Here is a 23,719-nt window from a genome sequence, read left to right as displayed (position 1 = left end):
GTTAGTGGAGCGTGTGTGGTTAACCGGCACACTAACCTGGACTTAACAAGGTAGGCAAAGGGTAACTTAATGTTTATCATAGTATCGTTGGAGCGTGTGTGGTTAACCGGCACATCGATTGAGGGGTAAATATTAAGGGTACCAAGTATATTTGCATGGTTACTTCACACCTTGTTTTGTGATCCTCGGCATCCCAGTCACAAAACCTGAAGGGCACACTCGAGATTGAAACATGCCATTGAAAAGTTCAATGAATCTCAAAAGAATCTAGGAGTTTCAAAACCAATTAAAACCTAATAATACATTTCGTTTATCTTGGTGGAAATTGGTGAATCGTCATTCACCTACCTTCAAATATTTTATAGCTTGGATTACGGCATCCCTCTTCCAAGTTATAAAATAGTTTGTTGGGTCCTAGCCTTAATATATCATATTGGGTGTTATATTAAGGACTTAAATCAACTTTACGTGAATTTCTCCCATTGTTGATGTCTGGTTTAGACAACAATGATCTTCCCAAACCAAGCTTTCCTAATGAATATGACTTCTCGAGTTTGGCTCATGGAAGTCATACTTCTCTTCCTCCACCTACTCCAATTATTCTCCCTAACCCACAAGTTCAAGGTCACTCAAGCCCTAATGGCAAGCAAGGTCTATGTGTGATCACATCTTAGAGATGAAGTCACATATTGACAAGCCGGGAGAGTTGGGTGTCAAAGTCTTGAGAAAGTTGGATGTTCAATCACTTTCTAAGTCACATAGTGAGTTCCCTTGGGACTACTATGAAACAGACTATGACATGAACCTTAATGATCATATCTATTTGCTTGGTGCTGCTGAATCAATAATGATTTGGAACGATAGTAAATCAAATTTGATTAGAAGATCAACTTCCCAAAAACTTTATGGACAGTGACAATGGTGACACTGGAAATCCAGAAAAAGCATTCTCTTCCCAATGGAAAGGGATTGGCCATAGTCAACCCGGTTGACCAAATGGTAAAGAGAAAGGCTAAGTTTGAGATAGTCCCATTACCAAAGGGTCCATATGTTTATTTTGCCAAAGGAAGGGGCGTTGATTGCAAAGCTGCCAAATTTACCTAAGGATGTTAAAGTCGATAAGTTTGACTCTACATCAGGTAGAGCCCATTATCTAACTCTGTTAAGTTCTATTCTGAGATCCTCATTACATGATGTGACTGGGTCACATGTTGATGTTTTAAGAATCAAAGAATAAAGAGAAATCTTAAAGGAAGTATATGTTGATTCTGATCGCGTAGGTGGATTTCGATCGCATCAGAATTTTGAGCAGTTGCTTAAGAAGTTATGATATATTGCTAAGGAATAGATAACAACAATTTTCCATGTGGATTGTAAGGATAAGTTTTTCCGCAAAGTTTTAAAATAAAAGAAAATTGTTTAATTTTATTTATTTGAAGTATCCTTACAATGGCATTTGTGGAAAATTGTTGCTTATATGATTCCACTGACAGCAATATTGGAAAATGGATTTGATTCTTTCATTTGTGGTAGTGTCTAAATTTACCAAATCAGGAAAGTTCCTCATCACCCAAGTTTCAATTGGACCGAAACTTGGAATCATGCAAGTTGAATAGTATGATGAATGAGAACTTTCAAGCATTGGAAAATCAAGACTAATTACTTGTTCACATGGATGTGTGAGTCAAGTGAAGGACTAAAGGGATCGAGTACACATTCTTGTGCACTGGTCATGTCCACCACAAAGCTAGTTAAGACTATTTGATTTACTAAAGTTTAGTAAATATGGTTATACTTACAAGTTTAAGTATAATTCTGAAACATTGGAAAAGTCTCAATGTATGGCAGAACGAATGGGAAGAATCAAATTAGGCAGAAAGATAAAAGTTTCTCAAATATGAAAAGATGGGAGAGTACTTTAGTATCATGTTTGTGATCATCTTAATGATTTAGAAATCATATCACAATTAGTCCTCTAAAGGTCATCTTAGTGCATTCTTATGACTAAGAAGAGGAGTCATGAATTGTTGAAATGGTTAGATCAGGAAGATGAGTCATACTTCGTTCCAAAACAATTCTTAGAGTCATACTCCAAGATTGTAACTTGAGTGACATATCTTAAATAAAGGTTTAAAACACTTGTCAAATGTAAGAGTAAAAGTGTCTTACTCTTGTACATTTGAAATTGGTAAGTTGTGATGTTTTGGATAAAACAAAGACCAACTAAGGCCAATTGTGTGAAGTGTTTGTCTTGATAAAGAATCCGCACTATCTCTTGAATATTTGGCAAGATAGTCTTATATGTCAAGAGGATAGTGGGAGTCTTAAAGATCCTAAAAAGAATTTCAAGAACTAATCAAGAATAAAACTTGAGGTTCTTCACTAGCACACGACTTGAGGTTTATAACCTATCGTGTTGACATATTCTATGCCCATTCCAGTTAAAGTTGGCTTTGCATAGGAGTTTCGAAAGTTCTCAATTGGTTGCATAACAACTTGGAAGCAATGGCAGGCCCTGTACTGCCTGGTGGCAAGAAGTTAAGATTGCATAAGTTCAGTCCATATGAGTTTGGATTTGTCATTATCCTTGTCTTGTGACTATGGTTTTGACGATTCACATGGATAAGAACACATACACCATAAAATCTAAGGGTCATAAGGTTTCTCTCCGATTCATGAAAATGATGGTGAGGAAACACTTCCACCAAGTAGATTTGAAGCAGATGGCAAAAGGTCTAAACAATTGAGACTATGATTACGACATCCCTTTTCATAGTTCTGAAATTGTTTAGACACACATGCATGCTATCTAAGGAAAGGTGTATGATTTTGATAAAGTTTTATCAAAGCATCTCGTATCAGAAATCTGAACTTTGGTAAGAAAGTTAATAAAGTATTGATTTCTAGAAGTCCAGCTGATTTCTGAGTACATGCCAAAGCTAGTGGGAGCATAAGTGTTATGCTAATAATCATCATGTTAGTGGGAGCATGATAATTATTGTTAGTGTTGCAAGTTAGCAATGTTAATTATAGAAAACAAAAGTTTCAATTCGTGAGGCTGCAGGGATTGAAAAATTTGTTTTGCTATAATTAAGGGAGAGGATATACTTCATTTCAGTTCTAAAGGCTTAGATTGAGTCCTTAATCATCTTTAGTCAAGAATATATATATGAATTTCATGTTGGATTGGTTCAACTTAAGGAAATTCTATATATTGCGTTCTCAAAATTCGATTATGATTACGGCATCCCTCTTCATAGTCAAAATTTGAAAACATGGCAAATAAAAATATTGTAGCAAAAGACTGGTCTAGAATCATGTCTTTATGTGAGACATCATGAATCGTGTACCATTTGCTTTGGGTACAGGATCGATTGCATGTGCTATAATATTTGTCATTTCTAAATTTTTCCAAATGCCCAGAGGCATTAAGAAGGGAAATGGTCTAGAATTGGATATGACTAAAATGATTAAGCAATTATCAAGGACAATCTGAGGTTTACCAAAGATTGGTTGCTCAGGGACAGTTGGAAGTATAGTGCTAATTTTGGAAGGACCATATTGACATATTCTGAAAAGAGGCATCTCTTATTCAGAAGTGATAGTCAAAATGAGAATATGGAGTTGTCTCCATAGGTGGAAGTTATCTGTGTAAGATTAGAAAACTTAATGCAAGAAGCATGTCCAAAGCAATGTACTTTGAATATGAGACTTAGTTTCCGTGGAGTTGATCTCCATTGGAATAGCTTATAATGACTGTTGACAAGTCTTTGTGACTTTGTACATATTCATTACAGGAGGGTCAGTGCATATAAGTTTAAAATCTAAACAGATTTCGATAAATGATTGGAATTTGAATTTCTCACATTTTTTGATAAGGATTTGGGAGTGTGAAATTAGAATCATTGAAATTATGTTCAATTGGTTTATTTCACAAAGTAAGGATCATAGACAAACATAGAGTGAATACTTGGTGTATGGCAAAGCTATTGTTTAAGAAAAACATAGTGTACATGCTTGGAGCATGGGACAACTAGTGTTTTTAATTCAAGTATAAAGTTGATAAAACCGAAACAATGAATAATGAGTAATCAGTATGGTGATAAATAAAAGTGTTTATTTATATTCATAGGGTTTGATACCATATTTGATTCATTTATTCTTGTGTTTCACTTTGCATGTTTTGACTTCCAGAATAACTAAGTCGCTCTTCCTGAAGGATTAAGTTATTCAAACCATCCACAGTCGGTCATATGTTGGAAGTAGATATGAATCAAGGCTGTCATGGGTTGGTTTGTAGAGGTCCAAGTTGGTGGAAAAAGTGGTGCTACAATACTCATGAGTGCTCATAAGTTCTGAGTATTGGATTCAACCCGCGCTCATTTGAATCACTTCATGGATTTTCTCACGAGTGATCATGAGACGATAATATCTTATATTCTTCAAACCTAGAGATATGAGTTGTTACTATGAGTTGGTTATACATTGATTGCACGAAAACGTATTTGGTAACTCGATGTTATAAAACGTGCCTTTGTGTATGATTCAACAAGTAGTAGAACAAGCCATATGAGTCGAAGTTTATCCATTCCTTTTACCTTCGGGATAAAAGCGATATCTGTGGGCCCCTCGATGATTTAGCGATGACACATGTGAGTGCTTGGCCAAGACAGGACTGATTTGATTTGTTCAATCAGTCAGTCATCATAAATCAAAAATCAGGAAACAACAAATGGACAGAGAGAATGATTATAATCCATGTCTCAGTCCATATGATATCTAGAATGGAGGAATATATGATCCCTTATCTAATGGACAAGTCATTGACAAGGTCAGAGTTCGACAGCGGCTTTAAGAGCTACGATTGCCAGTTAGGTTTTGAAGTCATACTCAATAATAGTTTTAGACTTATCCAAGTGGGAGACTGTTGGATTAATGTCTAAGTCCATAACTATATTTGGCATGTACTTGACCCGACCCGGCATGGTCCATTTGGGTTGCACTTCACCGGCACAATTTATATGGATAGTCTTTCGAGAATAGTATATTTATGATTTATATTAATATATTATAAGTTCTAATATATTAATATGGAATCATATTATTTAATTAGTATTGATCAAGAATTAATTTAGAATTAATTAAGTGATCAAAAAGAACTAATTAAATATGGACTCTTATATATATGGAATGGGCCAAGTTCATTTAGGTTGGGCTAAGCTTTCATGGATGGTCCATAGAGCTTTTAACCCATGGATCCTATGTAAATGAAAGGTCATGGGTATTAGGGTTTACATGGATGTAACCCTAATCCTCCATAATATATAAAGGGGTCCTTGGCTCACAAAATTGGTACAAGTGTGTGAAAATAAGAGTGGGCTGATTTTAGTGTGCATACATATTTTCTCAAGTTCTTCCAAGGTGTTTTGGTGATTTGTGATTCCATTTGAGGCTTCCACACTATTGGGGCTAAGCTCTTAAAGCTTGAAGACATCAAGCTACATCAAAAGGTATGTCATCTAACTAGAACTTTGTAGTATAGGTGCTTCATAATATGCTAGTTAGGATGAAACCTTGGAATAGTTAATATTTGCATGTATAATAGAGAAAACATAGATCCAAGGTTTATAGGGTTGCATGTACACCATAGGAGTGTTAGAATTCTCAAAACCCAACAACACGATCCCCTTTTCTGCGCAAAAATGGTCAAGAACCGCATTCTTGAACTCAGTTCCATTGTCAGTACGAAGCGCCTTCACCTGGTTGTTGGTTTGTTTCTCAATCATCACAATGAACTTCTTTATCAGATCAGCAACTCCTGCTTTGTTGGATAAGAGAAGACCCACGTGAAACGAGAGAAATCATCGATCACAACTAGACAGTACGAGCTTCTGTTGATGCTCAGGACGTTGACCGGACCAAATAAGTCCATATGCAATAGTTGGAGCACCTGACTGATTGAGTTGACTTGCTTGGGAAGATGTGGTTTTCTATGATGCTTTCCTTGGGCACAGGACACACACTTCTCAAATGTAATAAAGTCTCTGACAGGTAAGCCTCGGACCATCTCATTCTTAGCAAGGCGATTCAGGTTTTTCGCGTTAGCATGACCAAGTCGTCGGTGCCACAGCATTGTGTTTTGTTCTGAAACTTTTGAAAATAGGCAAGTGACTTGTTCAGGGATGTTGCTGTTCATGTCAATAATGTAAGCATTCCCATCCCGCTTAGATTTAACGAGAATCCACTCTTCCGGGATGACAATGCCTGGCTTGAGAATCATGCATTCTTTATCGGTAAAATGGGTAGAATAGCCTTTGTCGCAAATTTGGGAAACACTCAACAAGCTGTGCTTTAGCTCGGGAGCAAAGTTGACATTCTCAAAGCTTAGCACTCCATTTGTAACAGTTCCTCTTTGAGTGATCTTGCCACCATCTCCGCCCGCGAAGGAAACATAACCCCCATTAAAAGATTGAATGTCGCTCAATTGGGAGATGTCTCCAGTCATATGCCGGGAGCAGCCGCTGTCGACGTACCAGGGACGGACGACATTCCTCCGCAACTGTCCCTGCAAAATGAGCAGGATCATTTAGATTTGGGAACCCAGGTCATCACTGTCCTGGGTTTCCTTTTCGCTTTCTCTGATTTATCTTTTAAAGATTTCAAATTAGGATCCTCGTTCCTAATTACTTCAGAGGATGGAGATGATGGATTGGAAATTGATTTGGGCATCCAATGATATTTAGGTTTTACAACATTCTCAGGTAGATTTGAAATAGGTTTCTTATGAGTTTGCACAGGGCCTCTGGATGTTCTACCCGAAGTGGTTGAAGATCCATAATTGCTTTTTGACGAAACCGATCTTGGCGGAGCCTTGTTCGGTTTTGGCAAACTATTTTGAGCTTTGTTAGTAAAAACCTTTTTATTCTTTTGAAAAACAGCCATTTTTCTGCTTCGATCATCTTTCCAATCATCATTTCGAGAACGAGTTCTTGAGGATTTTCTAATTAAAGACCTTCCTCGAGATTCATTCTCTCCTCTTGGTGACATATAGTTCACAAAGATCCTATTTTGACAATTCCTAGCTATATGACCACCAACACCACAATTAAAACAAATCTGTTTATTATTTGAACTTGTACTACATTTCTCAGATTTATTTTCTTGACAGACACTCTTACTCTTCTCAGAAGAACATGCATGAGAAATAGGTTGTGAGATAAGTGAGGGTGCCTCAGAAGGTGTGACTTGAGGAATTGATGGGTTTTCATGAGAATCACAAGCATCAGAATTACCAAAGAATTCATCAAACATATCAAAGAAATTAAGTTCAACAATAGTAGAAGTAGAAACATCACACGAAACATTATCAGTCTTAACATCAGAAACAAAGACTTTTTCATTTGAAACAGAAATATCAGAATTAGAAACAGAAACAGAATCTCCAGCTTCACGCTTTGCCTGATCTAATGGTTGATATGCAGGGGAAGTAGAAATGTTAGTACTTTCAACATTAATAAATCTGCCTGTAACGAAACCAGCTGGCTTGCCATAAACCATAAACGGTTCATTGGCAATCTCATCCTTGGATATGGGTTGATACTGATATGTATGATTATAAGGCGGAGGTACACTATCATATCCTAAACCCTTTGACTGATTTCGTTTGAACTGCAATTGAGTTTCAAATAAGGACTCGACTGTCTTACTTGACGCTGTATAATTTTTGAAACTAACATCTGTTTTTCCACATTTAATTTTCAAAGCGTCAAGTTCTTCAGTTACAGCATCAAGTTGTCTTTCAATATGATCATACAGTTCACATTTTTCACTATATTCTGTTTGAATTCTCTTAAAGTCCTTTATTTTTGTTTCTAGTTGGGCTTTAAGAGGTTTCTGTCCCTTCCTAAGCTGATAGCCCTCATATCTAAGGTCCTCTACTTATCTACGTAATAATTGAATTTCATCATGAAGAAGTTTGACATATTCATTACAAGCCTGAGAACAAGATGGTAGATTTACCTCACTTTTCCTGGGCTCGGAAGTAGAAGACACCATTAGAGCAAACTGCAGCTCCATCATTTCTGCTTCGGGATCAGCTGCATCATTCTTCAAGGAAGCATCATCAATCTGAGCTACGTGAGCATTTTCTGGCCCTGAGATATTCAAAGCCTGAATGTGGTCCTCCGAGTCAAAGGATTGAGCAACCATAGCAGTTTCACCATTTACCGCAGCACCTGCACGATTATTTCCCACTGCAACCATTGTCCTGTTGTTGTTTATCCTGCAATCTGGCTTTGGACACTCATGAGCAAAATGACCCGGCTCGTGGCAGTTGAAACATCGCAGCATGCCCTTGTTGAATCCCACCTTCTTGTCAGCATTCATGCCCCAGTTGCTCTTCCCTGTCTTCTTAGCAAACTGCTTGGCCCTGAAAACAGCCATAGCAATCTGCCATGTAATGTCCATCTCCTCCACATCTTCAGGATGAATCTGATCCAGGTCGGCAAATGACAGTTAAGGTGGAAGCTCTCCAGCTACAAAGGCATTGTAGCAGTTAACAAGCCTAGTGGCTAGAGCCAGATTTTCATCAGTGTCTTTAGTGTTTGAGGAAGAGGCTACAACATGCACATTTGGAGAGGGAACAACTTGTGGAGTGATAAATGGCTGACTTTGTGGAATGGATGATGCAGCAGCAAAGGTTTGAATCTGAGGTTGTTGAGCAGCAAACACTTGGCCTGAGGAAGTCATGATTGATGAGAGAGCATTGTTGGATGAGATTCCAAGATTCGCAGTAGAGTACGAGTTCACATGGTTTATTTCTCTCTGTTTGTCATCAATATCACAAGCTTTGATCATCGCCATGATTTCAGCAAGAGTGAGGCGATTTAGATCCTTGGTCTTCTTAATCACAACAACATTCATGTCCCATGATCTAGGAAGAGCATTTAGAAGCTTCTTGTTAATCTCTGACTTGTTCAAGAAAATCCCAGATATGTTCATGTCAGTGGTGAGAGTTGTGAACCGCTGCAGCTGAGCCTCAGGAGTCTCTCGTGGAATGTAGTTGAACATATTAAACTTTTGTCTCAACATGTCCTGGCGACTCTCCTTCATATCTTCATTGCCCTCATATACCTCCATTAGGGCTTCCCACAAATCTTTAGCTGAAGTGTACTCTCAGAACCCTTGAGCAATATCAGGAGATAATGCCATGGTTAGAGTGGCTAAAGCCCTTTCCTGCTCTTCAACTTTCTCAAACTCCTCATCAGTGTAGTTTTCAACAGCCTTGTCAATCACTTGGCCTCCGACTGTCATAGTGATTCTAACAGGGCCTCTGAGAATGCTTCTCCAAACTTTGAAATCCTTCATTTTAATGTATTTTTCAATTCTGTACTTCCACTCAGGAAAACCATCTGCAGACATTAATCTTGGAATACGTGTAGTAGTGCCCATGACAGTATCAAGTTCGTGAAAATGATTTTGACTTTGAGATTCCATTTAAAATTAAAGCAGATTGAAGTCACAAAAGAGTTTAAGGTTGATGATGATTACGACCGTAAACTGGGTTTACGGTTGAAGAGTTTACGACCGTAAACTTGGTTTACGGTTTAAGTGATTACGACCATAAATTGGGTTTACGGTTGAGCTGTTTACGACCGTAAACTATGTTTACGGTTGATGAGTTTACGGTTTGTACGTTTACGGTTAATGAAGCTTGGTTTACGGTTTTTGAAGATTCACAGTTTACGGTTGGTGAAGATCTTGAGTTTACAACCGTAAAAAGGGTTTACGGTTGGTAGTGAACTCCCAGAAAGCCTTCAAAAACACGTTTTTGCAGTAGATTCAGTTCCTTTAACCACTAAAACACTAAAACCAATCTTCGAACAACAAGAATATCAGTTTATGCACCCCAAATCTCGATTGAATGAAGCTTTGACACCGGTTTTTGCTCTGATACCAATTGTAAGGTCCTGAAAAAGATCTTTACCAATGATCAAGCAACAAACAATCACAGATAGAAGAATAAGAAGAAAAGAAATCGAGCTTGCACACGTTTATATTCAGAAAAATGTTAGGTACAACTCGATGGAACACTTTGTAAACGCAATGGCATCAAAAACCACACATATACCTATACCTCCGCTATTTATACTAGACAGGACCGCAAACAGGGTTTACGACCGTAAACTGGGTTTACGGCCGTAAACGTGTTTACGGCTGTAAACTCTGTTTACGGTCGTAAACACAATTTCCAACAGTAAACACCTAAACACCTCTCAAAATGAATTACAGACTCATACTGAACTGTTACATTGAAAGCCTAGACCAAACCACATTAACTGGACCTTTCAGAAACCTCATCATCGATTTTCGTTGTAGTTGCGGCTTATATGGTTTTTTCGATAGTTTTAGTTATGTTGCGGTTTTTCTCACCCCTAGAGTTGATAAATTGTACCATCTGATGCATGTGTATATGTATGTATGTGTATGTATTCTGATACATATACAAATATATGGGTTATGACTTAGAACTTAAAGCTTATGCCTTAAAACTTATGGTTTATTATTATGACTTATAACTTTAGGCTTATGTTGTATATTTTAGAGCTAATGAGATATGTTGTACGACTTATTACTTAGTGTTTAATGTTTCTTAGTGTTTAATATTTGTGGCTGAGGGTTTGTGTCTTAAGGCTTATGGCTTATGGAATATAACTTTAGGCTTATGGCTTATGGCTTAAGGATTTTGACATATGGCTTATGCTTAGGACTTTTGGTTTATGACTTATGGTGTGTACGACTAAGGTATTTAAGCTTATGACTTAGGACTTATGGCATAGTGTTTATTTCATATGGCTTTAGGGTTTATGGATTATGTATTATGGTTTATATAGGCTAAGGCTTATAGCTTAGGGCTCAAGGCTTGTGGCTTAAGGCTTAAGTGTCGAGGCTTATGGCTTATGGATTATGGATTAAGGCATAAGGCTTATGGCGTATGGATTTTGGCTTATGACTTATAGATTTTGGCTTATTATACATGGCTTAAGGCTCATAAATTATAGCCTATAACTTATGGATTAATGTTTAGAGTTTATGACTTATGGATTAGATATTAAGGCTTATGGCTTATGGATTATGACTTAATGATTAAATTATGAAGTTAAAAATTCAGTTTTATAACATTGATTGTCTTTAAGTCAATATTCATTATCCTTTATCTAATTATTCAAATGTACTTTATAAGAAAACAGTTATCAGAGTACAATCCCAAAATCATCATAATGCGGAAACATGGGTGGATGCGCTGCGATCAAGCTGGTCCCTTCCCTTTCAAACTGGAAGTACCTGAAAACAGAACCATAAAACTGTAAACATAAAGCTTAGTGAGTTCCCCAAAATATCACATACCATACATACATTTTCCATGGGCTACCCCATGGTCTTTTCCCTGAAATGCCATAGGCTACTCCCATGGTCTGACATCCAAGTTCCATGGGCTACCCCCATGGTCTTTCCTTGAAATGCCATGGGCTGTCCCTATGGTTTGACATCCAAGTGTCATGGGCTACCCCATACCCACAACCAAACCTACATCCCCAACCTACCCTTACACCTACCCAACCCCACTCATCAAGTCACCCTAACACTCACACCCACAACTGCATGCATGACTCTATAAAAACTAATCCTTGATATATAAGCTCTAATCATTAAGCATTATTCCATAAATCTTAATATGCAAGGCCTAAGTCCTTATCTTTATGTCATAAACCCTAAATCCTTATCCTTATGCCTTATTCCTTAAGCCATAAACCTCAATTCATTTGCCTTAAGTCTTAATCTAGTAGCCGTAAGCCCTAATCCATATGCCATTACTTATAAGTCTTAAAACCTAAAGCCTAAACCCTAAGCCATAAGTTATAAGTTGTATTCCCTAAGCCCTTGGCCATAAGCCATAAATCCACAAGCACTAAGCTACCCACTCCATACCCACCCACTCATATACCTAACTCTACCTCACCTGCATGAATACCACCCACATCGCCCTACATCCATGCCCACACTCCCCTGCCCATCCACCATCACCCAATATAACCTATCCCGCTCTTGATCTTACGATTATAATCTTGTAAACCCAAAATGATCGTACATAGGATTCCGATCTTGACAACCGATCCCGATCTTATGATCATGATCTTGCAAACCTAAATATGAGGTATATTTTTATGTGTGAAGTATTAAATATTAGCAAAACATATTTGAAATTGATTTTTAATCCGAACAATAATATATTCTCTACTTAAGTGCCTTGTATATTTAAAAACACATATATATATATATATATATATATATATATATATATATATATAGTTAGTTAGTTTATGGAAAATATATATAATAATATATCGCAAGCATAAACTTTTAGAGTTTGAAAGTTTTAGTTTTTATACAAACTTCCGAAAATTTCATGTTACCGCTCTTATTTTTATTTCCCCCTTCCCAATTTCAATTTCCCCCTTTCTACACCTAATTCAGTTTTGGACCATAGGCTGATACGCTCTTCCTTCTATTCTCGACCATTTATCTTCTCTTTAACCTAATATCCATCGTCGGCCACTCGGCCATACACAATGCCGGTCGAATCACAATTGTCGATCCACTTTCGACAACCTTGCATCTCACACATCTGAGAGTCACTAGCCACTCACCATCGACAACCTTCACAACATATCCCACAAGAATACATGATGGAATATGCTACACCTAACGCCTAATTCCTCCATCTCTCACATCGCCCACCCCTCTGCTACCGATCGCCACCACTTTCACAAACGATTACGATAAGGTCGAAGAGCTTCCAGCAAATCAAATCAGTTGTGTTCGGGAAACAAATCGTCTTCAAAACGAAATTTTCTGTCATCACGCCATTGCCAACAATAGTCTGAACCCTAATGGTTACACTACTTTGAGTTCCAATCTTCTATTAGGTATTATTTTTAAGATATCTTCATTTTTTGGTTTTTGTTATTTGAATTTGGTTTATTTGATTGTTTAGTGTTTGTAAAGTTATTCTCTCGTTCTCTACGTTTATCTCATTTTGTGTGGTCACGACTTCACGATCCTGGTGTTTATATTTATGTGACATTAAATTAAGAAAACAATTAGAGTACCTCAATTTCATGTACAAAGTCTTCATATTTTAGAAAAACATCAAACAATTCAAATTTTTGATTCTTATCTCTCCCATCTTTATCTTTAACTTTTATACTTTCTTTTTGTTATTCTGTGACTAAATCTTTGCCCTAAGCCCTATTTTTGTTATTATGTGAAGTTTTAAGTCTAATTTATGTGCTTTATATATGTTAATATGCAAGTAAATTGAAAGAGAACTTAATCTTATGCGGAAAATAAATAAGAAAACAAAGATCAATTGATGGTTATGAGTCTGATATGGTAATAGTTGTTATTTTAACATGGTTCTCAATTTTAGAAACAATCTGAAAAGCCTATCTTCTTTGAAAAAGCGAGGGATTACCATTTGTTAATGTACTTAACCGAGGGTTTCCAAAAATTAAGAAGAGAAAATTGATGTATATTGGACCTCAATATACGAAGGTCGATTATAGGGAAAGGAGTGGGATTGCATGGATAGAGATTTTGAGCTTATGTCACCATCAGGTGGCTTCAAAATGAACGGTTATGCAAACCCATTAGATATTGATCAACCAATTGATCCAAATGAAACCCAATACTGTGTCTCATCAGGTTATAGGTTCTATTCAACTTTTCCATTCTGTATTTTTCTATTTTCTTTATTATCAATTAAAAATAATTCTCGTAACAGGTTTTTTCCTTTTCCTTTTTCTTCAGGTGTCCTTTGGTGATATGATTGCTTTTGACAATAACAATGTAAGTTGCAGTTATTTTTTATTCTTAATTTGGTCAAACTTGCTTGATTGATTTATCATTACTTAGGTATTGGTCTATTTCCTTTTTTTTTTGTATGAGGTATACAATATAATTAAAACACTCACCTTTAGTTGTTTTTTTTTTGTCTCATTAGTGTTAATTGCAATAATTTTTTATTTTATTTAGCTTGTTTCCTAACTAGAGCTTTCATCTTCATTTCTTCCTAAACAAGAGTTTTTCCATGTATCATTGTCTAGGTTTTGTAGACCAGTTAGCAACCAGAGTTTCTTTTAACAATCAGGTAAGTTTCATTTGTATAATTCTCTCTATTGTCAGTCTTTGTGTCTGTGTCTCAACTTCAACTGATAGAGCTTCAATTACAAGAGTGGGTAACACTAACATGTATCTCTTTTCATGTTTACATTTAATATTCACTATCAATTTAATTATATACTAAAATAGAGGAAAATATGCTATCCCAAAGTTATACTTTTTTGAAGATATTGAAAACAGGGAAGAAAAAGATGGGGAGGATACTAAGAAGAAAAATAAAACTTATACAACGTTAGAGGGCATGAAGCAGACAAGGAGCAAGGTGAATAGAACAAAAATGTTAGAGATGTAATTCTTAGTTTATGTGTAAAGTCTTGTATATATATCTTTTGATTACAAGTTAATGTCTTTAGTATTTGAATTGAAAACTTATGTATTACTTTCTTTTATTAATGTTCATATCTTTTTTTGTTTTAAGTTTTATAATGTTTACTGTTATTTTTATTTTACAAAAAAATGGAAATAGAATGGATAATATGTTCATTTATAACTGTAACTTTACATAAACATTAGTTACACCATATCAAACAAAATTCATGTGACTTTCTATAAATATTAGTCACACCATAATTATAATATTTTATGTGACCTTATATAAATATTAATCACACCATTGTATCTGTAAATCAATTTTTTTAATTGATATTCTATGACGAAATGATATAAAATAGTCATAGTTATAACTTTTTATATGTCTGAATGAAAGCATTGGTCATGATAAGTAATATAAGTATGGTCGTAAGCTAATATTAAGTCCATAATTTCAATAAAATGTGTGTCCTTATAATACTTATGATAATGTTCACTTAATTGTGTCTCTATACAATATGTAATAGTCACAATAAAAGATTGTTTTTGTGACTAAATATTAGCAAATCGTCACTTATGAAATTAATTACATATGGTCATTTAGTGAACATGGTAATGTTCACCATAATTGTATGTCTGCAAAAGATACCCAATAGTTTTAATAAACTTTAAATTGTGTGACAATTTATTAGCAAAACGCCACATGGAAACAACATGTATGTTGCCAATTGGTGATATACAATCACTACAACTACTAAATAAATGTGTCCACCGACGGTTTAACACCACAATATTGGATAAAATGATTGATTCAAGGAACAAAATTCCCTACCCAATTGCCACACTTTTATAATACGGTCACATGTTTTCGTATCATACAGTCACTACATTTTAAAGTGACCATAGGACCCATACGATGACGTCACCTTCCGTCACACTTTCAGTGAAAAAATAAAATATCACTATACGCATATGGTAACACTTTTATGGTGTGTCCGTAGGTCATTTTTGTACTAGTGATAAATTTAAAGCAGAATGAATGAGATTCTTAATCAGGTGTTTGAAATGTTCAATTATAAAATTCATAAACTCGAGAGGTATAAGGTAAAGAAAACTTCTCATGAAATCAATATTAAGTTAATGAAATCTCATTGTAAAGAATGGACGTTTATAACTGTTATGTTAAATGGTCGTTAAAACATTCACTACTACAAAAACTCCCCTTTTACGACATGCAATGCGTGTCGTAAAACGCACAGATGACACGCAAATGCGTGTCAAAGAAGACCCTGTCATAACGAAAGACGACACGCATTTGCGCATCGTCTATTTACAACACACGTTTACGACGCGTAGTTATGATATGCATTTACGACGTTCCTTTATGACACGCAATGCGTATCAAGGAAACCACTGTCACAAAGGAAGACGACACGCCCTTGCGTGTCGTAACCTTACGTCACGCGTTTATGACATGCAATGCGTATCATTAAATCCCCTGTCATAAATGCAGATGACACACATTTGCGTGTCATAAACTTCAGCAACCATTTACGATATGCATATACGACGTGCCTTTACGATACTCACTTATGCATAATACAAAAACATAGAAACAAATATATAGCAAAACAATCAATTTCATCAAATAACATCATGTCAATAAACTGTAATACGTTGATATTAAGGGGGTCTGATTGTACATTGTTATTTAGAGGTTTTCCCTAACTTTATAACCCAATACTACATTGCTATTAAGGGGCACCTTCTTGTTTCATATATCATGTCAAAAAAATCCTCCATATCATTGGTTTTCCACCTGGTGTACTGGGCTGCTGTCCACCAGCCAAGTCCCCTTCTTCCTTGGTGGTGTTTGGTGACTCTGGTGCTTCAACTTGACACGTTTTCTCAAATTCATCTTCTATCCATTGCTCCTCATAGGATCACACCTAAGTAAAGTAATAACAACAATTATAGCATGGATTCAAACAAAAAAATGTACCAAAATATATAAGACGGAAAACAAACAAACCTCCCTTGCTCGCTTTCCTCTTCCATAATTATGTGTGTCCAAGTTCCCAAGCTCACTCTTCCTTTTACCTCCATAGCCAGGTATAACAACTGGTTTTGGGACTTCAAATTCCTTCATAGCTTCACAGAATGATTTTATTTCATCATCTGTTATAAGTCTAGAAGGAAGGGGAGGTGTGAGTTCACCACTTGGCCCCCCTTGTTCTAATACCACCTGTTTCCACAGAGCTTGCACAATTTTACTTATTATTATTAATCAAACTCAACAGACAAATGCAAGATGCCTTTTTTATAGGTTAAAGTAAAATAGATTGAAGAGCATTCAGTGTAAAAAGGGTATACCAGCTCTTATTCCTGCATTTTTTTATCGAGGTACTCAAATACATCAATTTCAGACTCACTGCCATCATCAAAATTACAAGTATGAATAAATACCACAACATATTTAAGATTGAAAATTATGAAAATCAAAGTTACTCAACTATTTAACTAACATCAGTTGGCCATACACAATAAATGGCATTTCCAAAAGTTGTCAATCATAATGGTTTAATAAGAACCGATTTTCATTTGGATGCCTATATTTTGTGAACAGATGAATGCATGCAAAAAGATTTTTACCATAGTTCTCAACAAAGTATAAATTTTACTGTTGGACCATTTAAAAGTAAAAAACTTCAAAGGGGCAACCAAGGGAACCCGCTATTTTAAGATCAGAGATACACGACTTCTTGCACATGCACCTTACTTCTTTTATAACATCTCTATTGCCTCCCACTTTGGCTTTTGGGCGATATGGGAACCGACATATAGCCATCAAAGTCTTTCTTTTCCTCACTCAATACAATCTAATAGTTTCAAAATCAGAACTTCTCTTTGATATCTCTAATAATTTCAAAATCAGAACTCTTTTTCATTGCATAACTTCATATGATAAATTAGTTATCAAGTCTCAGTAGCACATGTACAATCATAACTATTATAAAAAATAACACCTTATAAGTTGAGCGAGAGTATTTTTCTGCATGTTGGCGTTGACCAATAAGTTGAGCGAATCGCTCATCATGAGTAATTACTATCAGCTGAAAATTCTCTTGCCCTTTCATATCTTCCATTATTCTGGACAAAAAAAATATAATATAATCCAATTACATTAGTAAAAAAATTCAAATTTTTTTTTAAAAAATGTACCTTACGAGAGCAGCAACAAGACTTTCGGCATTTGGAACATCTAAATTGGTGGTTGGTTCATCAAGTGCAAGTATTCCACAGTTAAGACCTTGTAGCACCACATTCAACATCTGAATGGATACTAATGTAGTCAATATCCTGCCATTTGTATGTTTTCTTGCCATAGTTCTCTTATAATTTAATTTATTTCTCCATTTTCCTTAAAAGGAGCTGAACATGGAAGCTAACATCAACATGGGTCCTGGAAAAAGTCGTTTTCTTGGAGGTGTTGTAGCAACCTTAGCAAGTGATATCCTATTCATTGATGAAGGGCTTACTGGTAATTTTGGCTGCTGCAGGAGGGAGTGTAGGGTTAGGGGTAACCAAATTATGAATTTCTTTGGGATTTTTTAAGTTGACAACGTTTGAAGAAACATAAGTCATGCCTGCAGCTTGACATAAAACAACATATTATAGTAAGTAATCATCAACTGTCTAGTATTTATTGTTAATGAAAAAAGAAGACATAATTTTGTTCCTATGAAACCATACTATACTTCCAAAATCAAATGAAAAGATGCAAAAATTTGTTTCTTGCCAAAACTTTGTTGTCATAATTACCTATGTGCCCCCTGTCATCATTACAACCTACTAATTTTAAAAAACTTCTGTACACATGATTCCAAAATTTTCACATTGCAAAAGGGCATTCAAGTCATTTAACTAATCAATGGCGAATGGGGCCATGACAATGGTGGCAACAACATGCATGTAAACAACAAACCATTTAATTTGCCGTTGTACGGTGTCTAAAAATCGGGAAATCAAACACCCAAGATTTATTCTGCAGTACGCATGATTGGATTAAGAGTTACCCAACAATGCACACTTATTATTAAATTCATGATCAAAAGGATATAAAGTTAACTTTTCATCCGAAAATATACAATCACATGAAAGTTTTTGACTAAACATGTACACTAGCAATGGCTAGCTAGCTTATAAAATCTATAGTTTCCTGTTTTTATTATTAGTTCATTTAAAACTGGGAAACAAGTTATCAAAGTTTAAAGATCAATGGCGGTTTCGACACAAATTGCAACATGCGTGTCTGAACCATGGCTAGACCTTAGAGGCAAGATTGTGATGGTTACCGGTGCATCCTCAGGTATTGGCCGGGAGTTGTGTATCGACTTAGCCAAAGCTGGTTGCAAGATCATTGCTGCTGCACATCGAATCAACCAACTCAAGGCTCTATGCCATGAAATTAACAACATGGAAATCTCTAATGTACATGAAAACAAAGGTGAAGCCATGGGAAATGATGTCTTGGTGGTGCTGTTGAAATAACATCCATTCCCGCAATAAGTTAGTATTGCGTTCTGGTTTACCGTTTCCTGTAGAAACAATCCATCAGTTTATACTGGGGATTCAAGAAAAGAAAATACTAAAAAACAAACTTTGTGAATTTGTTTATCATTTGTTTTTTCTGACCTATGGGGAAGAATAAGATGGATGAAACACAGTAAAGTATATAAGGAAATATAATATGTTTCATTTATGTATTGAAAGCTATGAAGATTTTTGGGATCGTTTTTTACTATTATTGACTATGTACACATTTTCTTCTGATCGTATGCAAGTACGTAGAGAACAACAAAAGAAGTTGATGTCCAAACAAGCGAATCAAAAGTGAAAAATAAGTTCTTTACAAGAAAAATCTTGAAAGCCCACTAAATCCCAGAGAATAATGGGACAGAGAAATAGACTATGATGATTCCCTAACACCCTAAATCCCAGTTGAACAACTCCTAGATGAAGACAATGACAACCTGGTGGTCGGTGGAGGCGTTGCTTAAGGTGGCGACGGCTTAGGGTGTCCCCCTGAATGGTTTTTTACCGGAGGGAAGGGTTTTTGACCGACTTAAAATAGTCGATGGAAGAGAGCATGAAAACAACTGGAATAAGATGATTTCATGTTTCTTTAATAAATTCCAGCAACCAGAAGAGAAGAATTAGATATGGCCTTTAATCGCTGATGTGAGAGGAAGAAATAGAGACTCATAGTTTTGAGGGCTTGTAAAGATGAGAAGTTGATGTGAGCTCTAAGAATTATGTGAGGTCCGGTTCAAAGCCCTAGTATCTTTATTGATTATCTGAAGATGGGCCATATGCAAAGATAAAAGATGAAGATGGACCATCTCTGAAGAATTTTGGGCGAAGGTATGGTTAGATCTGATTCAAAGCGTATCTACAGATTTCAAAGCGGCCATGGAATTTGCAGAGCTTCATTCATTAGGTTATGGAAAAGAGAAGGGGCTTTTGTCTGGTAGAAGATGAGAATAAGGCGGGGGTTTTAATTTTTTGGGAGTTGATTTCCCCCCTTATCTATTAAAGATGGAGAACGCGTGTTTGATGAAAAATATATAAAACGACATGCTTAGACGACACGCCTTTTATGCTGAGTGCCCTCCATGTTTTTAGTTTTTTTGTTATGACACTAGTTTTAAGGGCACGCAAAAATGAGTGTCCTAAATCCTTCAAATTTTAGAAGAGATGACATTATTTTTAGGACACACACTTTTACGTATCGTAAATCATTGTGTGTCATGGTTCGGGTGTCATTAAAGGCCTATATTCTAGTGGTGATTGATACTTATTCTTTAAGTGAGTTATTTAGCTTGTTGAAATCTCATGAAGATGATGTGTTGGTGTTAATTAAAGAAACATCATTCAGAGTTATGATTGCTTTAGTTTCAAGATGAATCTAGGAAAATCGAAACAATTTGTTGTTTCGAAAGAAATGGATGAAGAAGAAGAAGACGTTGAAGAAAAAAATGAGTGAGATGTTGATGTTGGTGTCTATTCTGACAATCAGGATAAGAAGTTCTATAAAAATTAAAATTCCAGTTTTACAATTTCCAAAGCAACAACAACTATAAGAACTCATCTAGAATTCAAATCTTGAATACCATTTCTACTTCGAAGAATGATAAGGTTTCATGGTCAAAGCAAATTGTAATGTTGTGAAAGCTAATGAAAAGTTGCTTTGTGATTTTAGATACGATTGCAATTATGTTTGGCATATGATGGTATGGTAAAGAAGATGATAGAAAAAGGAAAAGAAAGTGAAGGATGTAGCATATTATCTTCAGAAAATCGAAATTATTGAATCCAAAATTAGAAATGTTTCCCTGGTTGTTACAAGTGATGATGACGAGGGATGTTATCAAGTTTGTTCACATCATTTAGATGATGAAGAAATAAGAAATCACACTCTTGGTACAATGCTTGTTGTACATATACCTGATGGGAACTTAAGGAACTATCTGAAGGGATATACTAGAAAGTGTATGACGACTTCAAGTGGAAAATCAACATCTAAGATAATAATTCTTGAATATGTATCATTCACTTCTTAATTATTTTAATATTAGGTAACATCCCAAAAATACGGATAAAATTTTTGTTTTAATTTCATTCAAATCATAAAACACTAATATCAAAATAATCAAAAGAGTATCATAGTAACATGTTATCAGAGTACAAATTCCCAAAATCACTAAGTGCGAAAAACATAGGGTGATGCGGTGCGATCAGGTCGGACCCTTCCCCTTCGAACTGGAACTACCTGAAACATAAACTGAAAACTATAACCACAAAGCTTAGTGAGTTCCCTCAAAATACCACATACTAAACAAACATACTGTCAAGCATAGTTGGGTGCTTGCCTACCCCTTCGGTCTATTTCAACCGGATACTATCAAACATATATGGTTGCTTGCCTACCCCTTCGATCTATTTCAACCGGATACTATCAAGCATATCTCGGTGCTTGCAATCCACTTCCGTTTATTTCAACCGAATAGCGGGTCTATTTTACCCCCTACTACTACCACATAATATCATAACAGGAATCACATAGTTATCAAGCAAATACAGGCATAACTGACAATTGTCACAAAGACAATCATCACACTACATCATAAACTAGTGGGCCGACATTGGTTCCTTTGACCTACAGATACTACGAAGGAAGACTCACCTCAGACTGAAGATATTAAATCGCACTCGGTGGATGACTCGTGAAATCATCTTCCTAACGTACAAGCATAAGACCCTAATTAGAAATTAGGCCACATTCTAACTCGAAGGTCCAAACCCTAATTCTTGACTTAAGAAAAAAAGGGCTTCTTTACCCTTGCCTCATTGCGCCTCCCTCCCTCTAAGGCCCAAATCCATACAAAGTCCAAAAAAGCATCCAAGCTCAACTATAAGGCCTATAAGGCCTTATATGGTCCAAGAACACCTAACATGCCCTTAGGCCCAAAAATGTCATGTTACAACAGGTGGGCCTGAGGCCCAACCTAAACACGTCCAAAAGCCCAACACTAATCAAGCCCAAAATTCATCTAAGCCCACAGATTGCATACGCGCAACGTACACAGCTCGTAAGCCCAGCATACGTTGATGACCATCCGGAATCGGGGCACTAATCGAGTACGCGCAATGTACTGGTCTGTCAACCAAAAATGCTCCCATGACTTAATCCCTAATGTCCAAAACTTAGATCCAAGCTCAAAATAACGTCTTACGCCATAAAGTTGCAAACTTTATGCTTTTGCATGCCTTGTTGGGGCTCAAACTATGAATTAAGCCCATAAACTCACTTAGTTGGTCACTAACACATGCATGGCTGAGTCTTAGCTTCCAAGATATGATTTTTATGAATCCACACACTTCCAAGAGTCCAAAAGGACAACTCGATTGGCCTGGAGTTTCTCATAATCCAGGAAACCAAGTTATGGGACCAAAAGATGCCATATTCTACCCTAAACCTAGATCTAAGCTTCTAATGATCAAGGTTCAAACTTTATACCTTCAATAGGATAGAAATGGTGCACAAACTCTGGATCTACAAGCTCTTTCTTCTCCTTGCTTTTTCCCAAACCTCCTTCTTCTTCAAAACCACCAAAGAACACCAAAACACTCAAGGTAAGCTCAAAGATGAGCTCAAGAAGGCTAGGGTTCAAGATTGACACTAAAAGGGCAGTGGAGGATGAGAGGGTAAAGGAATTGAGGGACTTAAGGTCTTTAAATAGGGTGTAAACCCAAAAAATTAGGGTTTGCCCCTGGATTGATTACGCACAGTGTACGCCGGGGATCACCCGATGAAGCGCATGCTAGGAGTACGCCGTGCATACAAAATGCATGCCTAACATACTGAAGAGTACCCCACCACCTTTTTACTTAAATTCAAAAAGAATGAATCATTAACTCATACCTGGCGACTCGGGTGCTACATCTCTCCCCCACTTGAATCAGACTTCGTCCCTGAAGTCCGTTATTGGAAATAACTCTGGGTAATACTCCATCATCTTGTCCTCCGGCTCCCATGTCCATTTTGAACCCTTGCGGTGCTTCCACTGCACCTTAACCAAGTCAACATCCTTGTTCCTCAAGGTTTTCGTATTCCAGTCGAGGATCGCTACTAGTGTCTCAATGTAGTTCAGGAGGTCGTCCACCTGAATATCCTCCAATGGAACTACTGCAGAATCATCAACTAAACATATCCACAGCTGTGAGAAATGAAAAGTACTGTGAATCTGACTGAGTTCCTCCTGAAGATGCAACTGAGATGTTACCCTGGCCACCCGCGTTATAACCCTGAAAGGATCGATATACTTGGGGCCCAGCTCACCCCGCTTCCTGAATAGAATGAGACCTTTACAATGTGACACATTCAGGAGAACCATATCCCCAACCTGAAACTCCAAGTCTAATCGGTGCTCGTCGGAGTAGCTCTTCTGCCGACTCTGAGTTGTGTGAAGTCTACTCCGAACCTGCTGAATCAACTCGACAGTCACATTGGCTCGCTGACCGACCTCACCCCAGCATATCAGGGTCCGATATTTCCTCCCATAGAGCATCTCAAAAGGAGGTTGGTCGATGCTGGGGTGATATCTAT

This window comes from Lactuca virosa, chromosome 4 (assembly GCF_052849685.1).
Source record: "Lactuca virosa cultivar CGN04683 chromosome 4, Lactuca_virosa_CGN04683_v6, whole genome shotgun sequence".
Taxonomy (NCBI): Eukaryota; Viridiplantae; Streptophyta; class Magnoliopsida; order Asterales; family Asteraceae; genus Lactuca; species Lactuca virosa.
The sequence above is the reverse complement of the archived record's forward strand: the minus strand, read 5'-3'. Positions refer to the sequence as shown.